The sequence below is a fragment of the Giraffa tippelskirchi genome, chromosome 1 (genome assembly GCF_054371585.1).
Source record: "Giraffa tippelskirchi isolate mGirTip1 chromosome 1, T2T-mGirTip1v1.2.pri, whole genome shotgun sequence".
Classification (NCBI taxonomy): domain Eukaryota; kingdom Metazoa; phylum Chordata; class Mammalia; order Artiodactyla; family Giraffidae; genus Giraffa; species Giraffa tippelskirchi.
Genome location: NC_137275.1, coordinates 91,442,403 through 91,466,872, shown reverse-complemented (window position 1 = coordinate 91,466,872; position 24,470 = coordinate 91,442,403). Strand labels below are relative to the sequence as shown.

The following is a 24,470-nucleotide window of genomic DNA, read 5'->3' as shown; positions in this document are numbered from 1 at the left end:
AAGAGTCGGACACAACTGAGCAGCTAATCACAGCACACAGTACATTGACAGTGCCAGACTTCCATTGTCAGTGCTATCCCTCCCTGTAGCACCTCCCCTCTGGTAACCATAAATTCCTTCTCTCAGTCTATGAGTTGCCAGAACAGTTCTGGATGCCTGGGTGAAGTGGGATTCCAACAGCTATGGAATGGACTGTGTCTCACTGGAATGAGAGACTTTCACTTTTAAAAAGCCCAATAAAATTTTAGGATGCACAAGATTAAGTAAAAACTGTCACCACATTGAGAAAAGAAGCCCATCTCTACTTCATAGAACAGGTATCTCAGAGAATGTGCTATTAACAAATCTAGGACTTGGTGTTGTCAAAAACCACAGTAGAGATGCTTGGAATCTACGTGAAGAAAGATGAATGGAGAAAATCTTTGTTTTTGCTTTGCTAAAGTCAACCAATCCAAATTAGCTGTCTGGAACCCATGGCCTGTATACCTAAACTTATGTGGGAAAAATGTCCCACCAAGATGTTAGATACAGAACTATAGTTTACCATAAATTGGGGTGGAGAGAAGGGAGAATCCCAGCGATGTTCTTCACCTACTTTTAGAGAATGTTAGTTGAAGTATTGCTGCCTTTGTGTAAAACTGGTCAAGTTAGAAGTCTGCTGTGGTGTGGGCCTCATTGTGGCTTCTTTTGCTCTCAGCATATTCAAAGCATTACCAATGCTTATCTGAGAACAGGTTTAGTTGGGTGATGTGGCCTCCACAGTCTCCTGCAAGCTGACCTTTACAGGACTGTACCGCAGTGGCTGCTTCCACTGCTTCATACTGTGGAATTCCTTACTCCCTCAGCCCTGCATTTGTTCTAATCGTAGAAGCACACCAACACAAATTCCTGAAATAAAACTGCTACAGATACTTCTGGAAATTATTTTAGCAAAGAGTGCACAGGGGCATAGAAGACAATCCCAATTTAACATTCCTTCACTCAACACGTACTCACGAAGGGCAATGTCTATCATGCTAGGCAACTTTGTAGGTACAGTGGGCACAAACAGAAAACCAAACCAGTAAAGTTTATTCATTCATTGTTTTTAACCTCCAGTTATTTTTCAGGGAAATGGCTAGGAGGCAGAAAATAACTAAGTAACAATTGTATAAATACTACAGGAGAGGAGATATGAGCCCTATGAAGAAAATGGAAGCAGGGTAAAGGAACAGAGGGAGATGAGGATTGTTATTTTAACTTTTGCAGTCAGGGAAGATCTCTCAGAGGAAGCAAACATTAGTAGAAACCTGAATGAAATGAGGGGTGGTCTGGAGAAACAGTGGCACAGGAAGAGCAAAAAGTAAACATTTGACCATGGGAAGAAATTGAGAGGCAGACTGGGATAGAATGGGTAAGGGAAGAGAGAGAGAGGATGAGGTCAAAGAGTTGAGTCAGACTGTGTAGACCCTTACTGCCCATCATAAATACATCTATTTTGAAAGAGATATGAAGCTGGCATGAGCTTTTGAGCAGGAGAGTAGCATGAGCTGACACACTTTGAAAGGACCACCTAAGCTGCTATGTAGAAAAGAGACTAGCACATTCAGGCAAGAACTGTTAGTGACTTAAATGGTGAGATAAGGTAGAAGTACTGACAGATCACTGGACTTAGGATATGCTGGAGATGGAGGCAACTGGATATGCTGTTGATCTGGATGAGGGTTGTGAGAGAAAGTAAAACCTCTTTAGCCTCATATAAGGATCAAGAACATGGAGAAAGTATTGATGAGAAAAGAAAGATTTAAAAAATACCTCTTCCCTGAACAGTGCTGTCATAGTTAATATATAAAGAATTGCCCTCAGTAGAATACTGACAATTCTTTAGAAAATTTCCCTTTGTTTCCCACCAGACATCTTGAGAACATAATGAAAAGTTATATGAAGGAGGAATTGCATCAATAAAAAGAGAGAACTTGTTGGATGCGCTAAGGGAAGCAGTTGCAGACAAATGAAAGGATGAGGGGCATCAGGAAGATATAGAAAAGGGAATAAATAGGTACCAGAGCATAGAGACTGAGGAGAGAGAGCATGACATGCATGGAGAGATATGGTAGAAATACTAAAAGGTGCTAATAAGGAGCTTCAATTTGAGGCAGATGTCAAAGAGTGTCAAGGAAAGCTTACAGGAAGAGAACAGTTGACTCTCAGCAGTAGGTTTAGAAAACTATTTTAGCAAAGGGTGTAGCTCAGGCAACACTCCCATTGACACTGGGCCAATGCACTGCATTAAAGGGCAATTTGTCAAAAAAAAGTCATAGTTCTCTTTTGAGTCTTAAGTAATTGTATAGTGTAGGATCTTGGGATTCTAAAGAAATAACAATATGCAAGTAATTGAAGTACTTTCAAGAGAAATACACTGGCCATCATACCTCTCACACATACGTCATGAATACTGCAGTGAACGACCTTTTAAAATTTCCTGGGGGTCAGCATTTCTTACAGATGCCATGGACTTGTTTTATTTGTTCCACACCTTCCCATTTCACTGCACCTGCTACACCAGTCATCATTCTGTGTTTAATGGCCAGTCAGCCTCCAGGGCCCAGTAACAGATGGAGAACATCAGATCAGCTAGTGCATGTAAAATATTCTAAGTCCTACTTAAGCTTCTCAGGCAGACTTTGAAATTGAGATCATTTTATCGACCATTTATTTCACTATCTTGGCTATTGCTCCTGGCAGCTGTGTTTTTTGCCTGTTTCAATAGCTATTTATTCTGTGCCCAATTGTATGCCATTACTTCAAGCTTATTTAGATAATGGGAAGACTAAGCAATGTCTATGGGAATTGCACAGCATTATTCAAGCTATTTAACATACATCCATGTCTTATAACTTACTGAGATCAAAATATAGTGATGCTACCTTTTAATGATGCCTCAGAGGAGGATATCGCAAAATTCATTTTTACATTTTAAGGGACCTTGAGTTCTCTATGGGGTGTAAATGCCCCAGTATACCATGGGCTTCAGTTTGGGACTGTGAAAACTGAACATTACCTAAGGAAAGTCTGGGGTTGCTGTGCTAACTTCTCTTGAAATAAAAGTGGTTTAAGAAAAACCCTTGAAAACAGGATTTATTTTGTAAATGAGTGTTAAGTCACTCAAAACACTATTTTAAGGTTAGAGGAGAGTGGGTATCTGTTATTTAACAGGGAAAACCCACCTTAGGGGTGGGGAAACTACTCAGTGTTAAGAGTGAGACAGGCTGAGGAGAGTGACCATGTGGATGGAAGAAAAAGCAGAGGCAATTTGAGAAAATCTTCAAGAATCAGAACTGTTACGCGAGCTCTCCTTGGAAAAATCTTTGTTTCAGTAGCTTTGAAATAAGTCAAATGCAGCACTGGAAAAGGAGGACTGATTGGGTGAAAACTGGTTGTTATGGGTGGGGGCTTCACAGAAAAAACAGTGATTTAGAGACTATCTGAAAAGAACACTGCACTAGTCCAACATTCCTTTCTGATGCTTCAAGTCATCTTACTGAGAATCCAGCTCTTATCTCATCGTCAGTTGGCAAAGAGGAATATTCATAAGGACTTTCCCATAGGAAACATACACAAGAGTGATGATAATAATCATTACTATTTACACAGCACTTCTTATTTGCTTCAGAAATGCCATCAAGTGTCTCAAGATGCTTTATTCCTTATAATATGCTTGCAACTCCTGTCTCTTTTGAAGGTTGACTGTGGACCAGGTGCTGGCTTACTGATGCCTCCCCATCATCTCTGGTCACTTTTCACAGCAACTACTCTATAGCAAAGCATGGTGAAGCCAAGATTTGAGACTGACTCTCTGAAGCCAGACCCTGCACTCTTATCAATTAGTCTATGCTGCCTTCATTTGGAAATGATGACCGTTTTCAGGATTATGGGGGATTCTGTGGCTTGCCTACTACCACAGAGCTCATTAGTATCAGACTTGAGGCTAAAGGACATCTTTTATAACCATTTCTTCACTCCCAAGGTTTACCGAGTACTTCCTAAAGCACTTTCCTTATTTCCCCTGAAATCATAGTAGCTAGTGCTAGAATGTGGGCTAATTGGAGAAAACATCATTTTCTCCTCAGCAGATAATTCTCCCCAGCCACTTCTTTCCAGGGGACAAATCTATCCAATTAGTATTTTGGACAATGTTACCAAGAATAAGTTTATAAAGTTTACAAATAGATGATCTATCACTTGACAGGTGCACAATTGGAAGGTAATTTAAAAGTTCAAAATTTCATAAAAGAATGGAAAGCAGGAATGGGATTTTTCAAAGCAGGATTTGGAGAGTATATGATTGGAATTTCCTCTGGTATGACTAACATGCTAAAATAGTGATTGAATCTCCATCCCACCTCACCTCACATTCTGCTGTGAAACACAGTTCATATCAGAAAGTTAATCATTACTTCTTTGAACATCTTGTTATTTTGTAAAAAATCAGTTTAAGGTTCCACTGAGTTTACACTATGTTCTATGCTACTTGTACCAAAACATTATACCTATTTAGATAATACACAGAATTACTACACATGATACAAATGTGTTAATCACTCTTTGACTGCATACATTCAAAGAGGGTCCAATCATCTGCCAGGGAAACAGAAATACAGACTGAACAAAATGACTTGCCAGTGTCACTGGAGTCGGGGCCAGAGGAAGTGAAGGTGGAGATTTGCCCAAACCATGTCCAATATGCTTTGATTTGACACCTGTGCTTTACTTGTGGGCCAAGTTCTTTTATATATTTTTAAAAATATTACTATACGTATATTTTGCTTCTTTGCCTAGTGTGGCCTAGAGAATCGAACAGCTCCTGGAAGAATGGTGATTCTTATATTATAAACAGTGCTTCACAGATGCTCTCCCTTGTTCCCTCCATTCATTCACTACATCCGACTCCTTAATAGGAACGTGAGGCCGATTGTGAGTTCAGATTGTGTTTTCTTAAAAACCCTGGGTTGGATGAGTAATTTTCACCAGAATATGAAAAGTACTCTTGAGAAGCATTTCTTTCCTTTAAAGAAAACAAAAACTTGAAGAATCAGAGTCAGGTAAGAAAAGACTTTGCATAATGGCCACAATTTGCTAGTTAAAAAAAAAAAAAAAAGCTACAACTTTTAGTTTGCAACTCGTTTTCACACAAATAAATTGGAAATGTTTTTAATGCTTACTGGATTGATATTAAAGGTTATAAAGTATTTTAAATCATTTTTTTAAAGAGTTGTATGACTGTGCTGGGTGGTCTACCTTTGTCCTCCTGTGTCCCACAAGACTGACCAACACCAACTGTGGTCAGGAAGCTCTCTAAATCTCTAGCTCCTTTCTGGGTTTGGCCATTGGAAGACACCCGAGGAAGGTCTGGGAATAAGAACAGATGGCTCAGAGTGTATCTACATTTGGCTCCTGCCTTGATGTGGCAGAGTCTGGCAGTGGCTATATTCTTCCACCAAAGGCCACAGGCAGGCATGAGCATATTTCTTCTAAGTCCTCTCCAGGTTTCAGGAATGATTCCTTCAGTCATACCAACATTACTTCATGCTAATCCTAGCCCTGAAGATGTGAATATTCCTTGTTGTTTTTTCCTAACACTACCCACACCATTTTAAATAGTGCTTCATTAATCTCTCCTCAGTAACCTTTGTCTGCCACCTGCTTCCAGCCAGGAACCTGACTGATACCTGACCAGGTCTAAACGTTAATGTGCTTTGCCTCATCACTGTTCTCACTCACAGTCTATGCAAGCCAAGATGTAAATTCATCAAGATGTTACATCATCAAGGCCAGGGCTTCATCTGGCTTCCAAGTTTGTTCAGTACTGTCTACTAACCACTTGAATTTACAAGCACTGGGTTGTATGGTGATTTTAGAAAACTGTGGATTATTTCTAGCATTTCGAAAATAGGAAGTTTTTTTTACAAAAAAAAAATCTGACTTTTAGAACATTATATATATAAGATTAATTTCTAGAAAACATTTTCCATCTACATGTGATATAGCTTGACTTTTTGATTAAACATGCTTAATTTTTTTTATATGAGAGTATAGGTGACTAACAATGTTGTGCTTGTTTCAGGTGTACAGCAAAGTGATTTAGTTACATATATATATGTATCTATCCTTTTTCAAGTTATTTTCCCATTTAGGTTATTACAAAATATTGAGCAGAGTTCCTGGACTATACAGTAGGTCCTTGTTGATTAGGGTTGCTTCCTTTCTCTTTTATTCTGTTCCTCCTTATGTTTCCAAGACAATCCACTGAATCCCTAATGTTTTCTGAAGATGAGTCACCACTTATTCTTATCTGCCTGCTCCTGCTGCTGCTAAGTCGCTTCAGTCGTGTCCGACTCTGTGCGACCCCACAGACGGCAGCCCACCAGGCTCCGCCGTCCCTGGGATTCTCCAGGCAAGAATACTGGAGTGGGTTGCCATTTCCTTCTCCAATGCATGAAAGTGAAAAGTGAAAGTGAAGTCGCTCAGTCGTGTCTGACTCTTAGCGACCCCATGGACTGCAGCCTACCAGGCTCCTCCGTCCATGGGATTTTCCAGGCAAGAGTACTGGAGTGGGGTGCCATTGCCTTCTCCGTCTTAACTGCCTAGCATCCCACAATCTGTTACCTGTGCCCTTGTTGATATGCTGGCTAGCCTATCTGAAAACCTAACTGCTAATGGTGTGTAAAAGCAGTTATTCATTATTCATATGCTCATAAAAGGCTAGAGCTATGATTTTACAAGTAATTTTTTGCATAAAAATATTAAAGCAATAAAATAAAAACTATATTATCTTCACATATAGCCTCCCATAAAAAAACATGGATTTCTAGACCCTCCTGAAAAAGAAAACATACCACCCTGAACTATAGGAAAATGCTAGATCTGCATTTCTGCCCAACAGCAATTGATTAGAGCCTTGGGGAGCTGGAGTCTCTTACTTTCTTCAATTGCAACCACTCCTGCATTTGATTACCAATTGCTATTTTTTAAATGAATGTGGGATCTTTTCTTGTTGTATATTTGGTAACAAGTGAAATATCACAGATTTCTCTGCTACAAAAACTCCAGTCTCTCATTACCCTCAGAATAGCCTCTAAATTCAATGTGGTCTGGCCTCTGCCTATCTTTTAGAGCTCCTTTCCCATCTCTCTCCCTTTCTCTCACCCCACTCCAGTCAAGCTTTTCTTTTTCCTGTTCTTTGAATTCACCAAGGTTGTTCTCATCAAACTCACCCTTCCTTCAGTCCTTTTGCCTAGTGTAGTTTCCATACACACATTCCCACCTGATGTTCACATGGCTTGCTTCCATAATTCATAAAGATCCATGAAATGCTACCTCTTGAAAAAGTCTTCTCTCTAGAATCTGGAGTATCCATTCTGAAAGCAGAATCTAGCATGTAGGACTTCGCTGGTGGCGCAGTAGATAAGAATCTGCCTGCCAACGCAGGGGACAGGGGTTTGATCTCTGTCCCTGGGGGAGGATTCCACATGCTGCAGAGCACCTGAGCTGCTGTGCCACAACATCTGGGCCCATGTGCTTCAATTACTGAAGCCCACACGCCTAGAGCCTGTGCTCTGCAACGAGAAGCCACCGCAATGAGCAGCCCTCGCACTACCATGAGAGTAGCCCCGACTGACTGTAACTAGAGAAAGCCTGAACAGCAAGGAAGACCCAGTCCAGCCAAAAATAAATAAATTAAAAAAGAAGTTATCATGTATGCGCACAACTCTAATATCTTTCTTCTGGATCCTCGACCTACTTTTTATACAGTTTCCAGCACCCCTATCTCTCAGGATCCTCCACCAACAAATCCATAAATTGTAGCAGCAAGCAAGCTAACACCGCATGACCTTTGAATGGTCCAGACTGAATGTTGCTTTAGCCCTGGGATTAAGAGGAGGAAGAGTTATTATGCAGTATTAAAACCAGATGGTGTTATTTTAATTAGTGTAATGGGGGTTCTTAATCAGGAAAAGTGTACTAATAAAGCCAGGATATATCATGATCATTAAAAAAATCAGGAAAGCCATTACTTTAGGATATCCTTGAAATTTTTCTACAGACATATATTTCCATTAACATGTACTTGTGAGCCCTCTCTAAAATACCTTCCATATTTTTTAATTCGCTAAATGAAGAGAAAAAAGCATAAATGTCTTCAAAGGTACAGAGTTTTGGTGCTTCATTTTTGGGGTGTGGGTGTGCATGTGTGTGTATTTTCTGTGTGCATAAGGTATGTTTCCTCCAAAATAAATAAAACAAAAGATAAGTCCTCCCTTTGGAACCATTAACCACAAAAGATTCCTATGAGGAAAGTGAAATTTAATTTGGGAGGGATGAATGGAACAATCTGGTCCCATAAGTAGTGCAATATACTTAGTTCTATTCCAATCATTTTATAATAACTCACACCCACTCTTTATCCTTTTCATTTGCCTGTGTTTTAGCACTTCTATGCATATCTCTAGAGACCTAAGCATTCTTTCCATGTATTTGACACTTGTGCTTATACATATAGGGGCTGATCCTCTTTCCTCCATTAGATTTTAAATTTATGGTGCACCAAGAAGTTTATAACTCCCCACTCCACTTAGTAGCCCCACAGCTGAAGCCTTACCTCTTTCATGAACTCTCCCTTAGACCTTTCTGACCCCTGGTGATCCTTTCCTTCTCCAAATTCATATTGCGTTTTTCATTGCATCACATCCCACAGCACTTTCTGTAATAACATTTACTGAGCACTTGTTATATGACACACACTCCTCTGTACTTCACATGAATCACAAAATTTAATTCTCACAATAACCCTATGTATCAACCCTATTGGCTCTTTGTGCCAATTCAATAGACAAGATTAAAATATTTGCTCAAGTCATACAGTCAGTAAATGTTATCACCCATCAATATTTCTGAATTTAGAAACATTCTTTTCAACCATTCTGCTTGATTATGTTATACTATCTCCCACATAAAAACATCTACTCACATATGAATTATGTCTTATATATTCATTGAGTCTCAGCCAAATGTCATACTGTACTCAAATAGTCCCTATAGTGCCCAGGTCTGTATTACGGGAGTCACTCAATAAATACATCTTAGAAATTCAGAAGCTGTAGTTGGAACTAAACATTCCTCATGAGAGTCTCCACAGTCCTACATCAGCTCACCTAGCTGCAAGTAGTCAAGTTTTTTAAATCTATGAGACTTCAGCATTTTTATTTTTGAGATCATTAGAATATTTCAAAGAAAGAGATTTATGCTATGTAATTGAGGTTACTATTTTTAGGATCTAAGGAAGAAAAGCTGAGCTTGCAAAACCTTCCATTCACCAACATGATCAGAAATACTATTTCTTTCTGGAATAGAATGAGTTACAATATAACTAGAAACACTTTAATTTATACTCTGGGGAGAAACAGAGATGACAAGAGAAAAACGATAAAAAGAAACCACTATTCATTAAGCCTCTCTGTATCTTATTACCCAAATTTACATTGAAACTGTATTATAAAGCAATTTAAAGACATCAATTATAAGAAACCAGGATTTCTCGGTTTCCTTGTGCAGTTCTTAGAACTCTATGGTGTCAACTGACAGACTTTGAGGTGTTAAAAAACATTATGAAATTCTCTGTAATATCTGTGTGTCCATTGTTGGGTTTAGTTAAGAGGGTTCATGGTTTTCATCAGTTCCTCAAAGGATCTTTGACCAATACCTTCAAAATAAGAGTCCAATAAGATCCACTGCTTTCCTGATGATTACAGTACATCATAAATAACCTAAAAGTTACTCATCTGTTCATGAGCAGATAGAATAATATCTATTAAGTTTCTACAAATGACAATCTATAGGCCTTAATGTAAGGAAACTGACAACTAACAAAATTGTTCCTATTTTAGAACAGAACTCTTTCATACTCCTAAGGATTGAGGACTTCAAAGTGCTTTTGTTTATGTGGAATGTACCACATGAGAAACTGAAGCAAATACAAACATCTACAGGCACACAAGGCTGATTCCATTAGCCTTCAGAGTAACTCCACCATCAGAGTGATGGTCATGTGATCTTTGGAAAATTCCACTGTGTGATCAAGAGAGAGAAGGCAAATATTGTTTTTATTATGAAAATAATTTCACTTTGTACCCCCCAAAGCATCTAAGGGGCACTAAGGTATACTCAGATGACATTTTGAGAATTACTGCTTTAATTGGCACTATTTCACCATTTCATTAGGGTTTTAGAAAGTGGAGATCCAAATCACTCATCTCTGGGAAATGGAGAAAACTATATGAAAGAGTTAATACTATCCTCACTCTAATTACACCGCTTAGTTTTTTGGGGGGTTTTTTTGCCTCACTTTGATCATGTATTTATTTCATCTTACTATACTGTGAACATATTTACAAATCCCTTTAAGTCTTTTTTGGAAGAAGATAGTATTTAAAGAGATAAACAAAGACAGCACTAAATGATCATAAAATACTAAGATGCAGGCAGTGCTTTTTTAAAGTAATTATTCTGAAATTACTAAGTGTAGTGTCATAATATTATTAGAAAATCTGAAAATTTTAGCAAGTTAAAAAAGCTGTTTTAAACCTAGAAGTTTTGATGTTTTGCTTGTAAGTGAAGTAAAGTTTTCTTTTAGCTTCCTCAACTATGGAATATTTTTAAAAAGACTGCTCTAATATTTGAAAATAGAAATTACCTTGATAGAAAGCATTGTATTTTTTATTGTTAATGATAATGAACATTTGATAGTTCTCTTACACAAATGAGCTGTGATGCCACCAATGTACTATGCGCTCAATCTATAATGGCTAATGTTAAATATCCCAGAGGAATGGAGGTTGTGAGTGGGAGCAGGGACAATAGAAGCAACCAGGGTCTGTGCTGGTGCGTTGTTCATCATTGATACCATCCTTTCCATGTGCAACTGGTGGCCTTCCCTCCCTGCCAGTAGCCTACTGTTAAAGACAAATGTTTGAAAACAGGAGATTTTTCCCATGAAACCATAAATCTGTGTTTGTGGTATTGTCTAATCTCTGTTGTGGGAATGGATCTGACATCACCATGTGAAAATTATGACTGCTTTCAACTCAAAACCAGGATGCAAATGACAATGAAGAAAAATTTCCTCTGCATATTCAGGCAAATGTTACAATTGTGTATAATTCTATTACCCATGTTAGAGGCAAATGGACTTAGGGTTTACTATCCTTTAATTAGAATTATCTTCCAGGAGAGGTCATGGTTTATGTGCTCACTAAAGCAATTGAACTGAGCCCTTACTTCCTCTCTAGTTAATCCTGAGCTGGAGAATGCAAATGTCATCACGGTAATAATACAAGTCATGGAAACAACCCAGAAAAGAGGATTTTCATCGAAAGGTTCAAATCAACTCCATATTTCCAGGTCCCCAATCACGTCCCCATGTTCTTTCATCAAACATTTCCAGCGTACATCACACCTTGCTGGAAATATCTTTTAAATTCCACTTGTCAGAGTGACATGATGCAAAAGTTGTGCTTTATGGTAGGAAAACAACCTGCCACCTACTTATCTGTGCATCCCTCCTACAATCCCTGAAACACCCTCCGAGAAAAGAGGCTTGCTTTCGTTATCCTACCTTCTGTTTTCTTTTTTTAAAACATCTGAGCATATGTTGGAAGCAATGACATCATGCAGTAACCTTCCTTCCTCAGAGCATGCAACACCTTTCAGGCAAGACGCTTACAGTGAACACTGACCATGCATGCTAACTCTTCCCTGCACAACGTAACCAACTCCACATCACACAGACGCTCACTTGCAGAAGGTCACTCTGTGATCTGATGGTGCAGCTGGGAATAGAGGCCAGAAGCTCCAGCGCTCTGTGAAGTGTTCCAACTCGAAAACTCTAGGCCTGCGTCTTGGGGGAAGGAAGCCTACTCCGGGAGCAGGCTGATGATCTGGTTAAAGGGAAGATGGTTGTGGCTTCCTCGGGCCTGAGTGTACACCCTTTCAGAAGCCTGCCCAGGGGTTTTAGGCAGGTGTGACCTTTACAGAGTAACTATTTCTATCAGCACGAAGACTATCTTACTCCATCTTTGATAGTAATATGAAGGTAATTTTATTTCAAAACAGAGAATTAAAGACTGGAGAAGTACCAGTCTGAAAAATTCCAATCACATCCCTTGACTTACAGAACAAATCAAAACAGAACAACAACAGCAACAACAACAACAAATCCCATCGTGAAATTTTATGAACATCAGGGGAATATATATGCACTTTTTCTTTGGAGGAATTAATAAAATTTTGTTGCTATGAGCTGAATTAGGTATTTGGGGTAGCTGCTTTAGCTGGTACTATTAAAGCTTAAATATTCTGAACTTATTCAGACCTTAGAATCTGAGAGTTTCAGTACCTTCCCCACTATGTCTGCTCTCTGCCCTTCAATCTACCAGCAAAGCCTAGATCAGCATCATGGAGGCCATATATTGAACTGAATGTGTCCTTCAATGTGATCTTACTTTTCCATCTTGCCTAGCTCTTCTCCATTGATATAACTTATTAGCCAAGGTAATGAAGCCACTGTGTTCATTTAAGCTTTATTTTTTCAAAAAGGCAACACCCAAAGGAGGAGTCAGAATCTTTTCCTTATAAAAATGCAGCCTGAGAGCTAATTTTCACTTTTCATTCTTATTTGTAAAATTTCCCTGTGAACTATCCCTTCTTAAGTAAGGATTAACATTTTCAACTTATATAATTATAACCATATAAAGACAAACAGACATTTGTCAACCAGTAGCCTGGAATCCAGTATATGGTGACACACAAACTTATATAAAGAAGCAATAGATGTAAGTTAATTACCAAGATAATGGGGAGGGGTCAGAAAGAGACATTTAAAAAAAAATCCAAAACACAAAGTAATTTTAAGTTAGTAACCTTTCACCTGACTCACATTGGTTGGAATCCAATATTGACCAGAGGGACTGGAATTCATTCTGATGATGTGATGGTAAAAAGTTGTGAGTTCAATGAGTCTGGTGGTCTTGGCACTATTCCCAGAGAAATCGAGTTCCCAGCACATAAGTAAAGGACTGCAACTTTGGTCCAACTAGCCGTCCTTATTCTGTCAAAAAAGACTCAGGGTGGAAATGGGCCACGGGGACACATTTTTTCCTTCGTACTGACAGGTTTTGTCTCTGAACGAGTGGAAGGAACTCTGGTGGTCACCTCTGGAGAAGTAGTGGCCGAGACCTTAGTCTCAACCTGACCTGTGACTGCACTAGATTTGAGTTTCGAAGGAGTCCTTCTCAAAGCCTAATGCTATCTTTGGGGAACATAAAGGAACATAAAATTTATCACTTGGAAAGATAGAATAATTTCATCTGCAGCCTTCATCTCAGAGTCCTTAAGGAGAAATGATGAATAAGCTGAGAAATTTTATCCAGCAGAACTATTCCCTTGGGTACAAGGAAGAGTGAGCCATGGTCATCTTTATTAGAAATTATGCACCTGAAGGCTCCCAGACAGAGGGAGAGAACATGCACAACCCACTGTAAGATATTTTTAAAAAATCTTTGGAAAGCATAGTGCATTAATACACAAGGGTTTTGCTCTGATTGCCTGATATAGAAATCCCAGCTGCTCATCCTTAAAAGTTAACACTTTCCATTATAAAGTGGTTTTTGCACTGTTTTCCTCTTTCTTTTAATTTGTGGTATTCATCAATAGAGTCCTTATATGGTCCCTATGGTTTCTAAAATTACTAAAGGAAGAAATTCTTCCCAAAGTCATTGTTAAGTGACTGAGGTGAGTGATTCTTGTTCATGGATCAGGTTCCAAAAATACATGAAAAAAAAGTTCAAGCTAGGTTACAGTGAAGTGATTCTAGTGTCTGAAATTACATTATTTCACTGGTGTTCCAAACCAAATGGATTATCAAAAAGAAAATGATGCAAAACCCATTAGTTTCTTGGAAGGGTTCAATGAACCCTGTTCAATGAACAGGATATGGGCAATTAGAAGATAAATTACAAAATTAATTTTATAATAGAGAGAAGGAACCCTGAAAGAATATTCACAAAGGGAAAAAAATAACACACTAAGTAAGAAGGTACAAGATGAAAATTTAGTCAGATCTTCCAACTTAAATTTTATCAAAAGGTCAACTAAAATACAACATTGTTTTTCATGCCCTCTGGCTTCAAATATTCTGTTCTCTTGACTTCTGTAATACTGATTTTCTATCCAGTCTCCTGTTCTGATATCTTTTAGCCTGGAAAACTTGATGCATTTTTCAGGGACCTGGATCCTCTCTTCTTCCCAGACTGCAGACTCTCCCAGGGATAGTCTGTCTTATTGTTTGACTTTAGATTCCATCTTCTTGATAACATTGCAAATGTTGTGACATCATACATTTCTTATCATAGTAAATGGTACAACCATCTTTCCATTTGCCCAAGGAAGAGAGCTGGGAGTGATCATTCATTTCTACTTGCCCTTACCTTCAATGAATCATAAAGTCCTGTACATTCTCAATTCTGAATATCTCTTCCTTTGGGGCCACCATCCACAGGATTATACCTGCAGCTCCCTGACTGATGGCTTTGTCTTTATTCTTAATCCACCTTTTATTCTAATTAATTTTTCATACTGCAGACAGTGATGTTTGTCGAAGAAAATACAATTATATGGTTTCTTTGCCTAATGTCCTCTAATCAGTCCTTGTTAGAATAATGCAGCTTCAAAGGTCCCCACTACCTCTCCAGTTTCCTGCTCAGTTACTATTTACCACCCAGACAGTGTTCTCAGCATACTGAACACATTCAGTTCCTCTAAGGAACTCAGGATTTCGCTCTTATCTTGGGCTATTGAATATTTGGTTTCTTTTCCCTAGAATATATGTATTTCAAGACAGATCTCATTTCTTTTAGGAAATATTTTCACCCTTCCACTGTTCTTGGCTGCTACTCTTCTTCAACTTGACTATAGTGTTACACAATTTACATGGTATTTTATTGACTATTTAATTGCCAGTAACCAATCACTACATTTTAAATTTCATGAGAGTAATGATTATGTCTTGGTCACTATTTTCTCTCTCAGTAATTGGTCCATACTAGTCAGTCAAAGTATCCTATGTATCAATGAGTAAACTCTGACCTTAAACTTTTCATTAGGAAAATATTAATCACCACATAACAGACATAAACTTCATTAAAGTTTTGCTGTTGTTCTTTTAGTATTATGGAGTTCATCCTCAGAAAAGTTTGTATCAGACGCAGTACAAAGACTAATCTAAAAAAATCAAAGAATGAGAAGAGTATTAGAAAAGATTTATGATGGTGACAGTCAATTTTTCAAAAAAAATCAAGATGCAAAAAATTCCTATTTTATTGCTCAGGGTTCATCAATGGATGTAAAAGAGATGCAATGATTGCTATGGAAAATTTATTATGGTTATTATATTTTAGGCAATTGTGGGAGTTGAGAAATGAACATCTGGAATACAGAGTTGGAAGATAAAGGAGAGAGGTGCCAGCCAGCCAGGCTCCTCTGTCCATGGAATTCTTCAGGGAAGAATACTGGAGTGGGTTGCCATTTCCTTCTCCAGGGGATCTTACCAGCTCAGGGATCAAACCTGTGTCTTTTACATCTACTTGGCAGGCGGGTTCTTTACTACTAGTGCCACCTGGGAAGCCCAGAAACCAAGTCTGTCGAGCTGCTAAAGTGAATCTCCTCAGTGGGAGCTTGTGGCTAGGTCTAGAGAAAACTCTGCTACAGCTACCATCCCTGTGGGGTCATGGTCAAGAGCATCTGGTAATTGTCCTGAAGCCACTTCGGTCAACAAGACCTGAAGTGGGAAAAATCTGAACATAGAACAGAAGACAGAAATGATAAACTGGGCCTGATGAGAATCGCTAAACAATGTTCTTGAAGACATCTGACTGCAAAGAGGTCTGCTTCATGTCTCTTTTCTAGAGCTTACTCAAATTTCTAATATGGATCCACATAGGCAAGGAGTTTCTAGGAAACATATTTCCCAGCTTCACAAATTTGACTAGCATCAACTGATGGATGCTAAAGGCTTTCTTTGCGTACTAAAGACACACGTGGCTTTACTTACCCACCCAACCTGAACCTGGAAGAAAAGCAGACATTTAGACATTCTGCTGCCCTGTAGAGCATAGTGACCTTGACTCAGACTTCACTCTGAGTGTCTGTAGTGTAAAGAAAAGGATGGAAATGCCAAAGAGTCTACGTAATAATCTAAATAATCCTGAAGATCAAATAAATTCATGGCATATGGAAGAAAGAATGAGACAGAGTCTTACTTATAAGGATTTTTAAAATAGAAAACATTCTGCCAAGAAATAAAGAACAAAAATGTTTAGAGTGAGTTTCAATTATACTTCAGTTCAGTTCAGTCAATCAGTCGTGTCCAACTCTGTGCAACCCCATGAACTGTAGCACACCAGGCCTCCCTGTCCATCACCAACTCTCAGAGTTTACCCAAACTCATGTCCACTGAGTCGGTGATGCAATCCAACCATCTCATCCTCTGTTGTCCCCTTCTCCTCCTGCCTTCAATCTTTCCCAGCATCAGGGTCTTTTCAAATGAGTCAGCTCTTGGCATCAGGTGGCCAAAGTGTTGGAGTTTCAGCTTCAACATCAGTCCTTCCAATGAACACTCAGGACTGATCCCCTTTAGGATGGACTGGTTGGATCTCCTTGCAGTCCAAGGCACTCTCAAAAGTCTTCTCCAACACCACAGTTCAAAAGCATCAATTCTTTGGTGCTCAGCTTTCTTTATAGTCCAACTCTCACATCCATACATGACTACTGGAAAAACCATACCCTTGACTAGACAGACCTTTGTTGGCAAAGTAATGTCTCTGCTTTTTAATATGCTGTCTAGGTTGGCCATAACTTTCCTTCCAAGGAGCAAGCGTCTTTTAATTTCATGGCTGCAGTCACCATCAGCAGTGATTTTGGAGCCCAGAAAAATAAAGTCTGACACTGTTTCCACTGTTTCCCCATCTATTTGCCAAGAAGGGATGTGACCAGATGCCATGATCTTAGTTTTCTGAACGTTGAGCCTTAAGCCAACTTTTTCACTCTCCTCTTTCACTTTCATCAAGAGGCTCTTGAGTTCTTCTTCACTTTCTGCCATAAGGGTGGTGTCGTCTGCATAGCTGAGGTTACTGATATTTCTCCTGGCAATCTTGATGCCAGCTTGTGCTTCATCCAGGCCAGTGTTTCTCATGATATACTCTGCATAGAAGTTAAATAAACAAGGTGGCAATATACAGCCTTGATGTACTCCTTTCCCTGTTTGGAACCAGTCTATTGTTCCATGTCCAGTTCTAACTGTTGCTTCCTGACCTGCATACAGATTTCTCAAGATGCAGGTCAGGTGGTCTGGTATTCCCATCTCTTCCAGAATTTTCCATGGTTTGTTGTGACCCACACAGCCAAAGGCTTTGGTGTAGTCAATAAAGCAGAAATAGATGTTTTTCTGGAACTCTCTTGCTTATTCGATAATCCAGCGGATGTGGGCAATTTTATCTCTGGTTCCTCTGCCTTTTCTAAATCCAGCTTGAACATCTGGAAGTTCCTGGTTCAACTATCGTTGAAGCCTGGCTTGAAGAATTTTGAGCATTACTTTACTAAAGTGTGAGATGAGTGCAACTGTGCAATAGTTTGAGCACTGTTTGGCATTGCCTTTCTTTGGGACTGGAATGAAGACTAACCTCTTCCAGTTTTGTGGCCACTGCTGAGTTTTCCAAATTTGCTGGCATATTGACTGCAGCACTTTGATAGCATCATCTTTTAGGATTTGAAATAGCTCAACTGGAATTCCATCACTTCCACAAGTTTTGTTCGTAGTGATGCTTCCTAAGGCCCACTTGACTTCACATTCCAGGATGTCTGGCTGTAGGTGAGTGATCACACCATTGTGATTATCTGGGTCATGAAGATCCTTTTTGTACAGTTCTTCCATGTATTCTTGCCACCTCCTCTTAATATCTTCTGCTTCTGTTAGGTCCATACCATTTTTGTCCTTTATTGAGCCCATCTTTGCATGAAATGTTCCCTTGGTATCTCTAATTTTCTTGACGAGATCTCTAGTCTTTCCCATTCTACTGTTTTCCTCTATTTCTTTGCATTGATCACTGAAGAAGGGTTTCTTATCTCTCCTTGCTATTCTTTGGAACTCTGCATTCAAATGGGTATTTATTTCCTTTTCTCCTTTGCCTTTTTCTTCTTTTCTTTTCTCAGATATTTGTAAGGCCTCCTCAGACAACAATTTTGCCCTTCTGCATTTCTTTTTCTTTGGGACGGTCTTGATCCCTGTCTCCTGTACAATGTCATGAACCCCCGTCCATAGTTCATCAGGCACTCTGTCTATCAGATCTAGTTCCTTAAATCTATTTCTCACTTCCACTGTATAATCGTAAGGGATTTGATTTAGGTCTTATCTGAATAGTCTAGTGGGTTTTCCTACTTTATTCAATTTAAGTCTGAATTTGGCAATAGGGAGTTTATGATCTGAGCCACAGTCAGCTCCCAGTCTTTTTTTTTGCTGAGTGTATAGAGCTTCTCTATCATTGGCTGCAAAGAATATAATCAATTATAGTTAGAAAATGTAAAACAATGACTTAGAAACGTTGTATTTATCTTAGGACTTGGGATGCAAATTAAATGTCCAATAGGAGGTGTCACATGAGCTAGTAAATTTTAACATTAGGTGTCTCTGCTGCTGATGTTCAGGATATACTCTCTAACACTGAATCCTATGAGGCTATCTATCTCTTTGAGCCCTCTGCTCAATTTCTAATAAGATCTTGGTTTCTTCTCCAACAAACTCTTTCTCATAGCTTCAGAGCTTCTTGCCAGAGGAAACTGGGAAAATACTTAACTTCACAATACTCTCTCTGCAAAAATTATGCCTTCATTCATGACACAGCCTTTTAAAATCATTAAGTACAACAACATGCCAGCCTGAAGCTTTCACATTTGGATGCTGTCCTGACTGTTCTCTTCCAAAACACATGCAATATCAACTAAATGGCAAAGAAGCTCATCAAACCAACAACAAAAAATCGTAACAAATACAACTTCTATTGTCCTCTTCTTTAAAGTTACACAAAACAAATTTCTGACAATTTTTTCATAGTCATTTTGTCTTGGAGGTCAGCCAATAAAGCTTCAGTTATATTGAGGTACCGTCTCAGAACACTTTAATAGATAAATGACAAACGTTAAATGTTATTCCCATAATGAAATTAAATACGGATTTTCCAAAATCACCTCCCTTTCAACTACATGGAACTGCTTATAAACTACCTTGAAGAGATATCTATCAAGAAGATTCAAAGTCCACCTTTGTCACTTGTTTTCAAAACCAATGCAGGAAGTTTAGTGTTTCATTCAGTTCATTCCCACAACCATTTCCCCTGCATCTCACCCCAGGAGAGGTGCCTTCTTTGTTCATACTGTACTGTTTCAAATTAATGTGGTTTAATACTGCCTTTTAATTCCCTCTCAAGGCCCTCCCTACAATTTTGCCTTTGTCTTGGTTAAGTTGTCTTAGTTGTCATCTTTCTGGGCACACAAGAGTCAGAACAAAAGATTCTGTGGACAAACCTTCCTTACTACAGATCATTGCTCATCTTCTGAGCAACAAGCCTGGAGGCTCAGAATCTCTGTTTTAGTTACAATTCATTTTTAATAGAACTAAAACAACTGTGTTGAGAAATATGACATTTTAGTTGACTGTGGGGGAGGGGTGCTTGCCTTTAACAGTGCAGACACTAGAGAAGCTCATGATACACAGTTCTTAATATTAAGTTTCAAGATGCAGCAAAATAAATTAACAAGCTAACAAACAACTTTAATTCTATACTTTGAAATTAACCATTTTTAGGAAGTTAAATATTAAAAGTTACTTCCAGACTTAACATATTCATGAATGTTAGTTAAGAAAACAAATTAGAATGTTCAATGTCAAAAAGCTAAAAAAAAAAAATTTAAATCTTGTGAGTCTTATGTCGTTACCTTTTTTTAAAATTTATCTTTAAAATAGTTTATTAACTTTTATGTTATCAGTGTGGTTATTTTAACAGAGAATTTGGCTGTCTAAGCTGAGCAGCTGACACTAACCAAGAGAAAATTTAAGACTGAAGTAGCTGTAGAGAGTGATGAAGACATCATTCCCTGGTATTCACCTTTTCCCAGGAAAACAACTGCCATATTTGGACAAGTTTTGAAGTTAGAAACTGACTTAAGAAGAGGATAAAGGGCATGAAGTTTTAACATATTAAGGCATATGAGATGGGACAAACTCAGATTTCAAAGTTGGAATTAATACAGATTTAATTATTTTTGGAAAGAACAATTTCAAACTTTTCTACTAAAAAAGGAAAACAGTCAACATCCCAGGCAAGTCATCAAAGTGAAACTATTTATACACAGGCAACTGAAACAGAAAGACACTAGACTAACGTCTTAAATATATTCCATTGAAGTATTTTAACATTTTTCTGAACTAAAACAAAGGAATAAAAGATGTCACTATGTAATTCAGCAACAAAATTCTATTTAGGGGTTTTATTAAGCAATGCTGATACTATTTCATGAGTTAATCATAACACATGAAGTTTAAATTTAGAGCTCCAGAAAATCCAACCCTACTTTTAATAGACACTACATATTCATCCAGTAGAGGGCAATGGTGCATACTTACAGCTCAGCTCTAACCAGGGAAAGGGGGAGAATCCATGGGAAGGAAAGTGTGGAGCAGCCAACAGGCAAAGTACAATGCAGTTAGAACTTATTATAAATATCCCCAAAGTTTGTTACTAATGGGAGATAAGGCATTTCAGATCTACGAGGTTTACTGAGATGTTGGTAGAAAGAGCCAAGAATTGGGGGAAATCCGCTTCTGAAATGCTTTATCTCAAATTACAGAGTCAGCCGGTTTAACAGTGGTGGGAATTATGCAGCTTTCTCTCTCTCTGTCAGCCCTTTAAAGCCTGTTTCTTACTTTTTTCACTTAACACTACTAAAAATCATCTTGCCATATTCTTACATGCAAGAATAAAAATTCTGGTAACTAGTATTTATTGGGTACTTATAATTTATAATATTGTTCTGTCAAAGTCTTTACATATGCTGCATGTAATGAACTGAACATTTATGTTCCTCCAAAATTCATATGTTGAAGTCCTACTCTCTAATTTGATGGTTTTAGGAGGTGGAGCCTTTGGGAGGTAAGTAGGATTAGATGAAGTCTGGAGGATGGTGCCCCCATGATGGGACCAGTGCCCTTCTAAGTACCTTGAGACAACTGCTTTCCTCTCTCTGCTCTCCGCCATGTGAAAACACAAGAACTCTTGATAGCTATCTGTCAGAAGGTCCTCAACAGAACCTGTCCGTGCTAGCAATCTGATCTCAGACTTCATGCCACTAGAACTGTGATAAATAAATTTGTTTTTAAGCCACCCAGTCTACAGTACTGTGCTGCATCAGCCCAAAGGGACCAAGGTGCTGTATTCACTCATTAATTTTTTCAATAACTCCATTGTATATGTATTTTTATTATTTCTACTTAAAGGTAAATAAACTAAGGTTAAGTAACTTTTGCAGTGTAGCTTATTGCTCCTCATTGGTGAATCATATTTTAGAGTTTTCTCTCTACCACATCTTACATATTAGGTTCTGCAAAGACACAGACTGCCTCCAACTCCCCACTAGGGCCAATCTTAATGCAGTGAACCCTCTCAAATTTTCCTCCTATCCAGAGCTATGAAATACATATTCACATATGTTATTCCCTGGCCTAAAGGCACATCAATACTGAATTTCAAGATGGCCAACAAACACGTGAAAATATGCTCAGCATCACTAATAATCAGAGAAATGCAAATCAAAACTAGAATGACGTATCACCTCACACCAGTCAGAATGCTCATTATTTAAAAATCTACAAACAATAAATTCTGGAGAGGGTGTAGAGAAAAGGGAACCCTCTTACACTGTTGGTGGGAATGTAAACTGATATAGCCACTATGGAGAACCATATAGAAGTTCATTACAAAATTAAAAATAGAACTACCATATTACTCAGCAATCCCACTACTGGAGATATACAGAGAAAACCATAGTTCCAAAAGACACACATGCTGCAATTTTCACTGTAGCTCTATTCACAATAGCCTGTACATGGAAGAAATCTAAATGTCCAGCAACAGAGGAATGGATAAGGAAGATGTGGTACATAGGTACAATGGAATATCACTCAGCCATAAAAAGGAACAAAACTGGGTCATATGTAGAGATGTGGATGGACCTACAGACTGTCATCAGGGTGAACTAAGTCAGAAAGAGAAAAACAAATATTGTGTAGTAACACGTATTTATGTAATCTAGAAAAATGGTATGAAGGTGAAAGTGCTAGTCACGTCTAACTCTTTGCGACCCTATGAACTGCAGCCCACCAGGCTCCTCTGTCCATGGAATTCTCAAGGCAAGATACTGAGTGAGTTGCCATTTCGTCCTCCAGGGAATTTTCCCAACCCAGGGACTGAACCCAGGTCTTCTGCATTGCAGGCAGATGGTTTACTGAGTCACCAGTAGGAACTAACACAACACTGTTAGCAACCATACTCCAATAAAAATTAAAATAAAACATATCATATAGTGAAAGGGCATGAATAGTTTACTTGCATAGAAATAAATCCTGCTAAAGCAATATCCCATGATTTAAAAAAAAAAAAAAGAAATACCTGTCTATTTCAAAATCACAAGGATCTTTTTCTCACATAAATTTTCTTCTCAAAGTTTTTTAAGTTTGGGTTTTACAATGAGGAATACAATCTATTTTAACTTAATTTTTATATATCTTGAGAAGTATGGGTCAAGGATTATTTTTTATATATAGATAAGCCAATTGTTTCAGTACCATTTGTTGAAAAGACTATCCTTGCTCCATTAAATTTCCTTTGTACTGATACAACAATTGACCATATGGGCGGGTCTATTTCTGGATTCCCTATTCTGTTCTGCTTTCTACATAGACTCTCTTGCTGCCAATACTGTAATTTTAGAGTAAATCCTGAAATCTGATATTATGTGTTGCCTCTGTTCTTTTTCAAATTGTTTTTTGAATATTCTAGCTCCTTTGCTTTTCTATGTATATATTGGAATAAATCTTTTAATTTCTAACATATATGAGATATTTATGGGATTATAGTGAACATACAGATCAAATTAGGGAGAGTTAATGTTTGGCAATACTCTGTCTTTTGCTCTATGGATGAAAGAGTCCTGGAGAATTTAATGCCTTCCCACAGCAGTCTGACACTCTTCCAGCCTGCACCACTCACAGGAACTCTCTAGCTTTCCTGACTGGCTTTTCAGTTTTCTTGTGAATGCCTACTTGCGGTCTGTGGAGAAGAGCCTACAAACTGATACAAACTCCCTTTGTCTGCAGTCTCATACTTGCCCAAGAACTTTATACCTTCATATTCAGCCTTCAAATATTTGTGAACTGCAAATTCTTCCTACCCAGTTGTATGGCAGTGCTGTCTTTCTGCCATGCACAAATTTGAGTTGGGAGCACAAGTCTTTCTTTAAATTGGGGGCAGACAGGTTACTCTGTAGCCTCAGCTCACTAAGGAGTTGAAGAACAATAATGATTTTGTAGATGTTTTGGACTTTTCTTGTCAGAGTGAGAGTCATGCTTTCTCTATCCTAGGTACAAGAGCCAGAAGCTGTTACTATAGCTTTAAAACATGTTTTAATATCTGGGAACAAGGCACTTCTCTCTGTTATTATTAACTTTCATATAAATTCTTTCCACATTAAAGTCTACTTGAAATATTAATTCATTACACTGTGAAATGAATTTATCAAAAAAATATCTATACCTCTATGTTCACTGCAGAATTTTCTATAATAGTCAAGACATAGACACAACCTAAGCAACCAAAAATAGATGAATTGGAATATTTCACACAATGGAATATTATTCAGCCACAAAAAGACTGAAATCTTTCTGTAGTTACCAGAGGTAGGGGAAGGAAGGAAGGAAAAATGGTCAAACTTCTAGTTACAAGATAAATAAATACTAGGAACATAACATGCAATCCATTGATTACACTTAATACTGCTATATGGTGTACGTGAAAATTGTTAAAGAAAGTAAGTCCTAAGAGTTATCACCACAAACTTTTTTTTTTGGTTTTTCTTTTTACTGTCACTATATGAGATGTAGGAGGTTAACTAAACTGATTGTGGTGATCATTTCATGATATACTTAAGTCAAAAGCATTATGTTACATATCTTACACAAATGTAGCAATATATATCAATTTTATCTCTATAAAACTACGGAAAAGAGTGAAATCTTGCCATTTACAACAACATAGATGAGGTTTCAGGGTATTAGA

General features: G+C 38.1%; 1 protein-coding gene across 2 annotated transcripts in view; it reads right to left on the bottom strand.

Annotated features, from left to right (window-relative positions):
- Positions 1 to 24,470, bottom strand: part of LOC145503943 (uncharacterized) — a 359,220-nt gene that overhangs the window by 58,852 nt on the left and 275,898 nt on the right. The window lies entirely within an intron of this gene.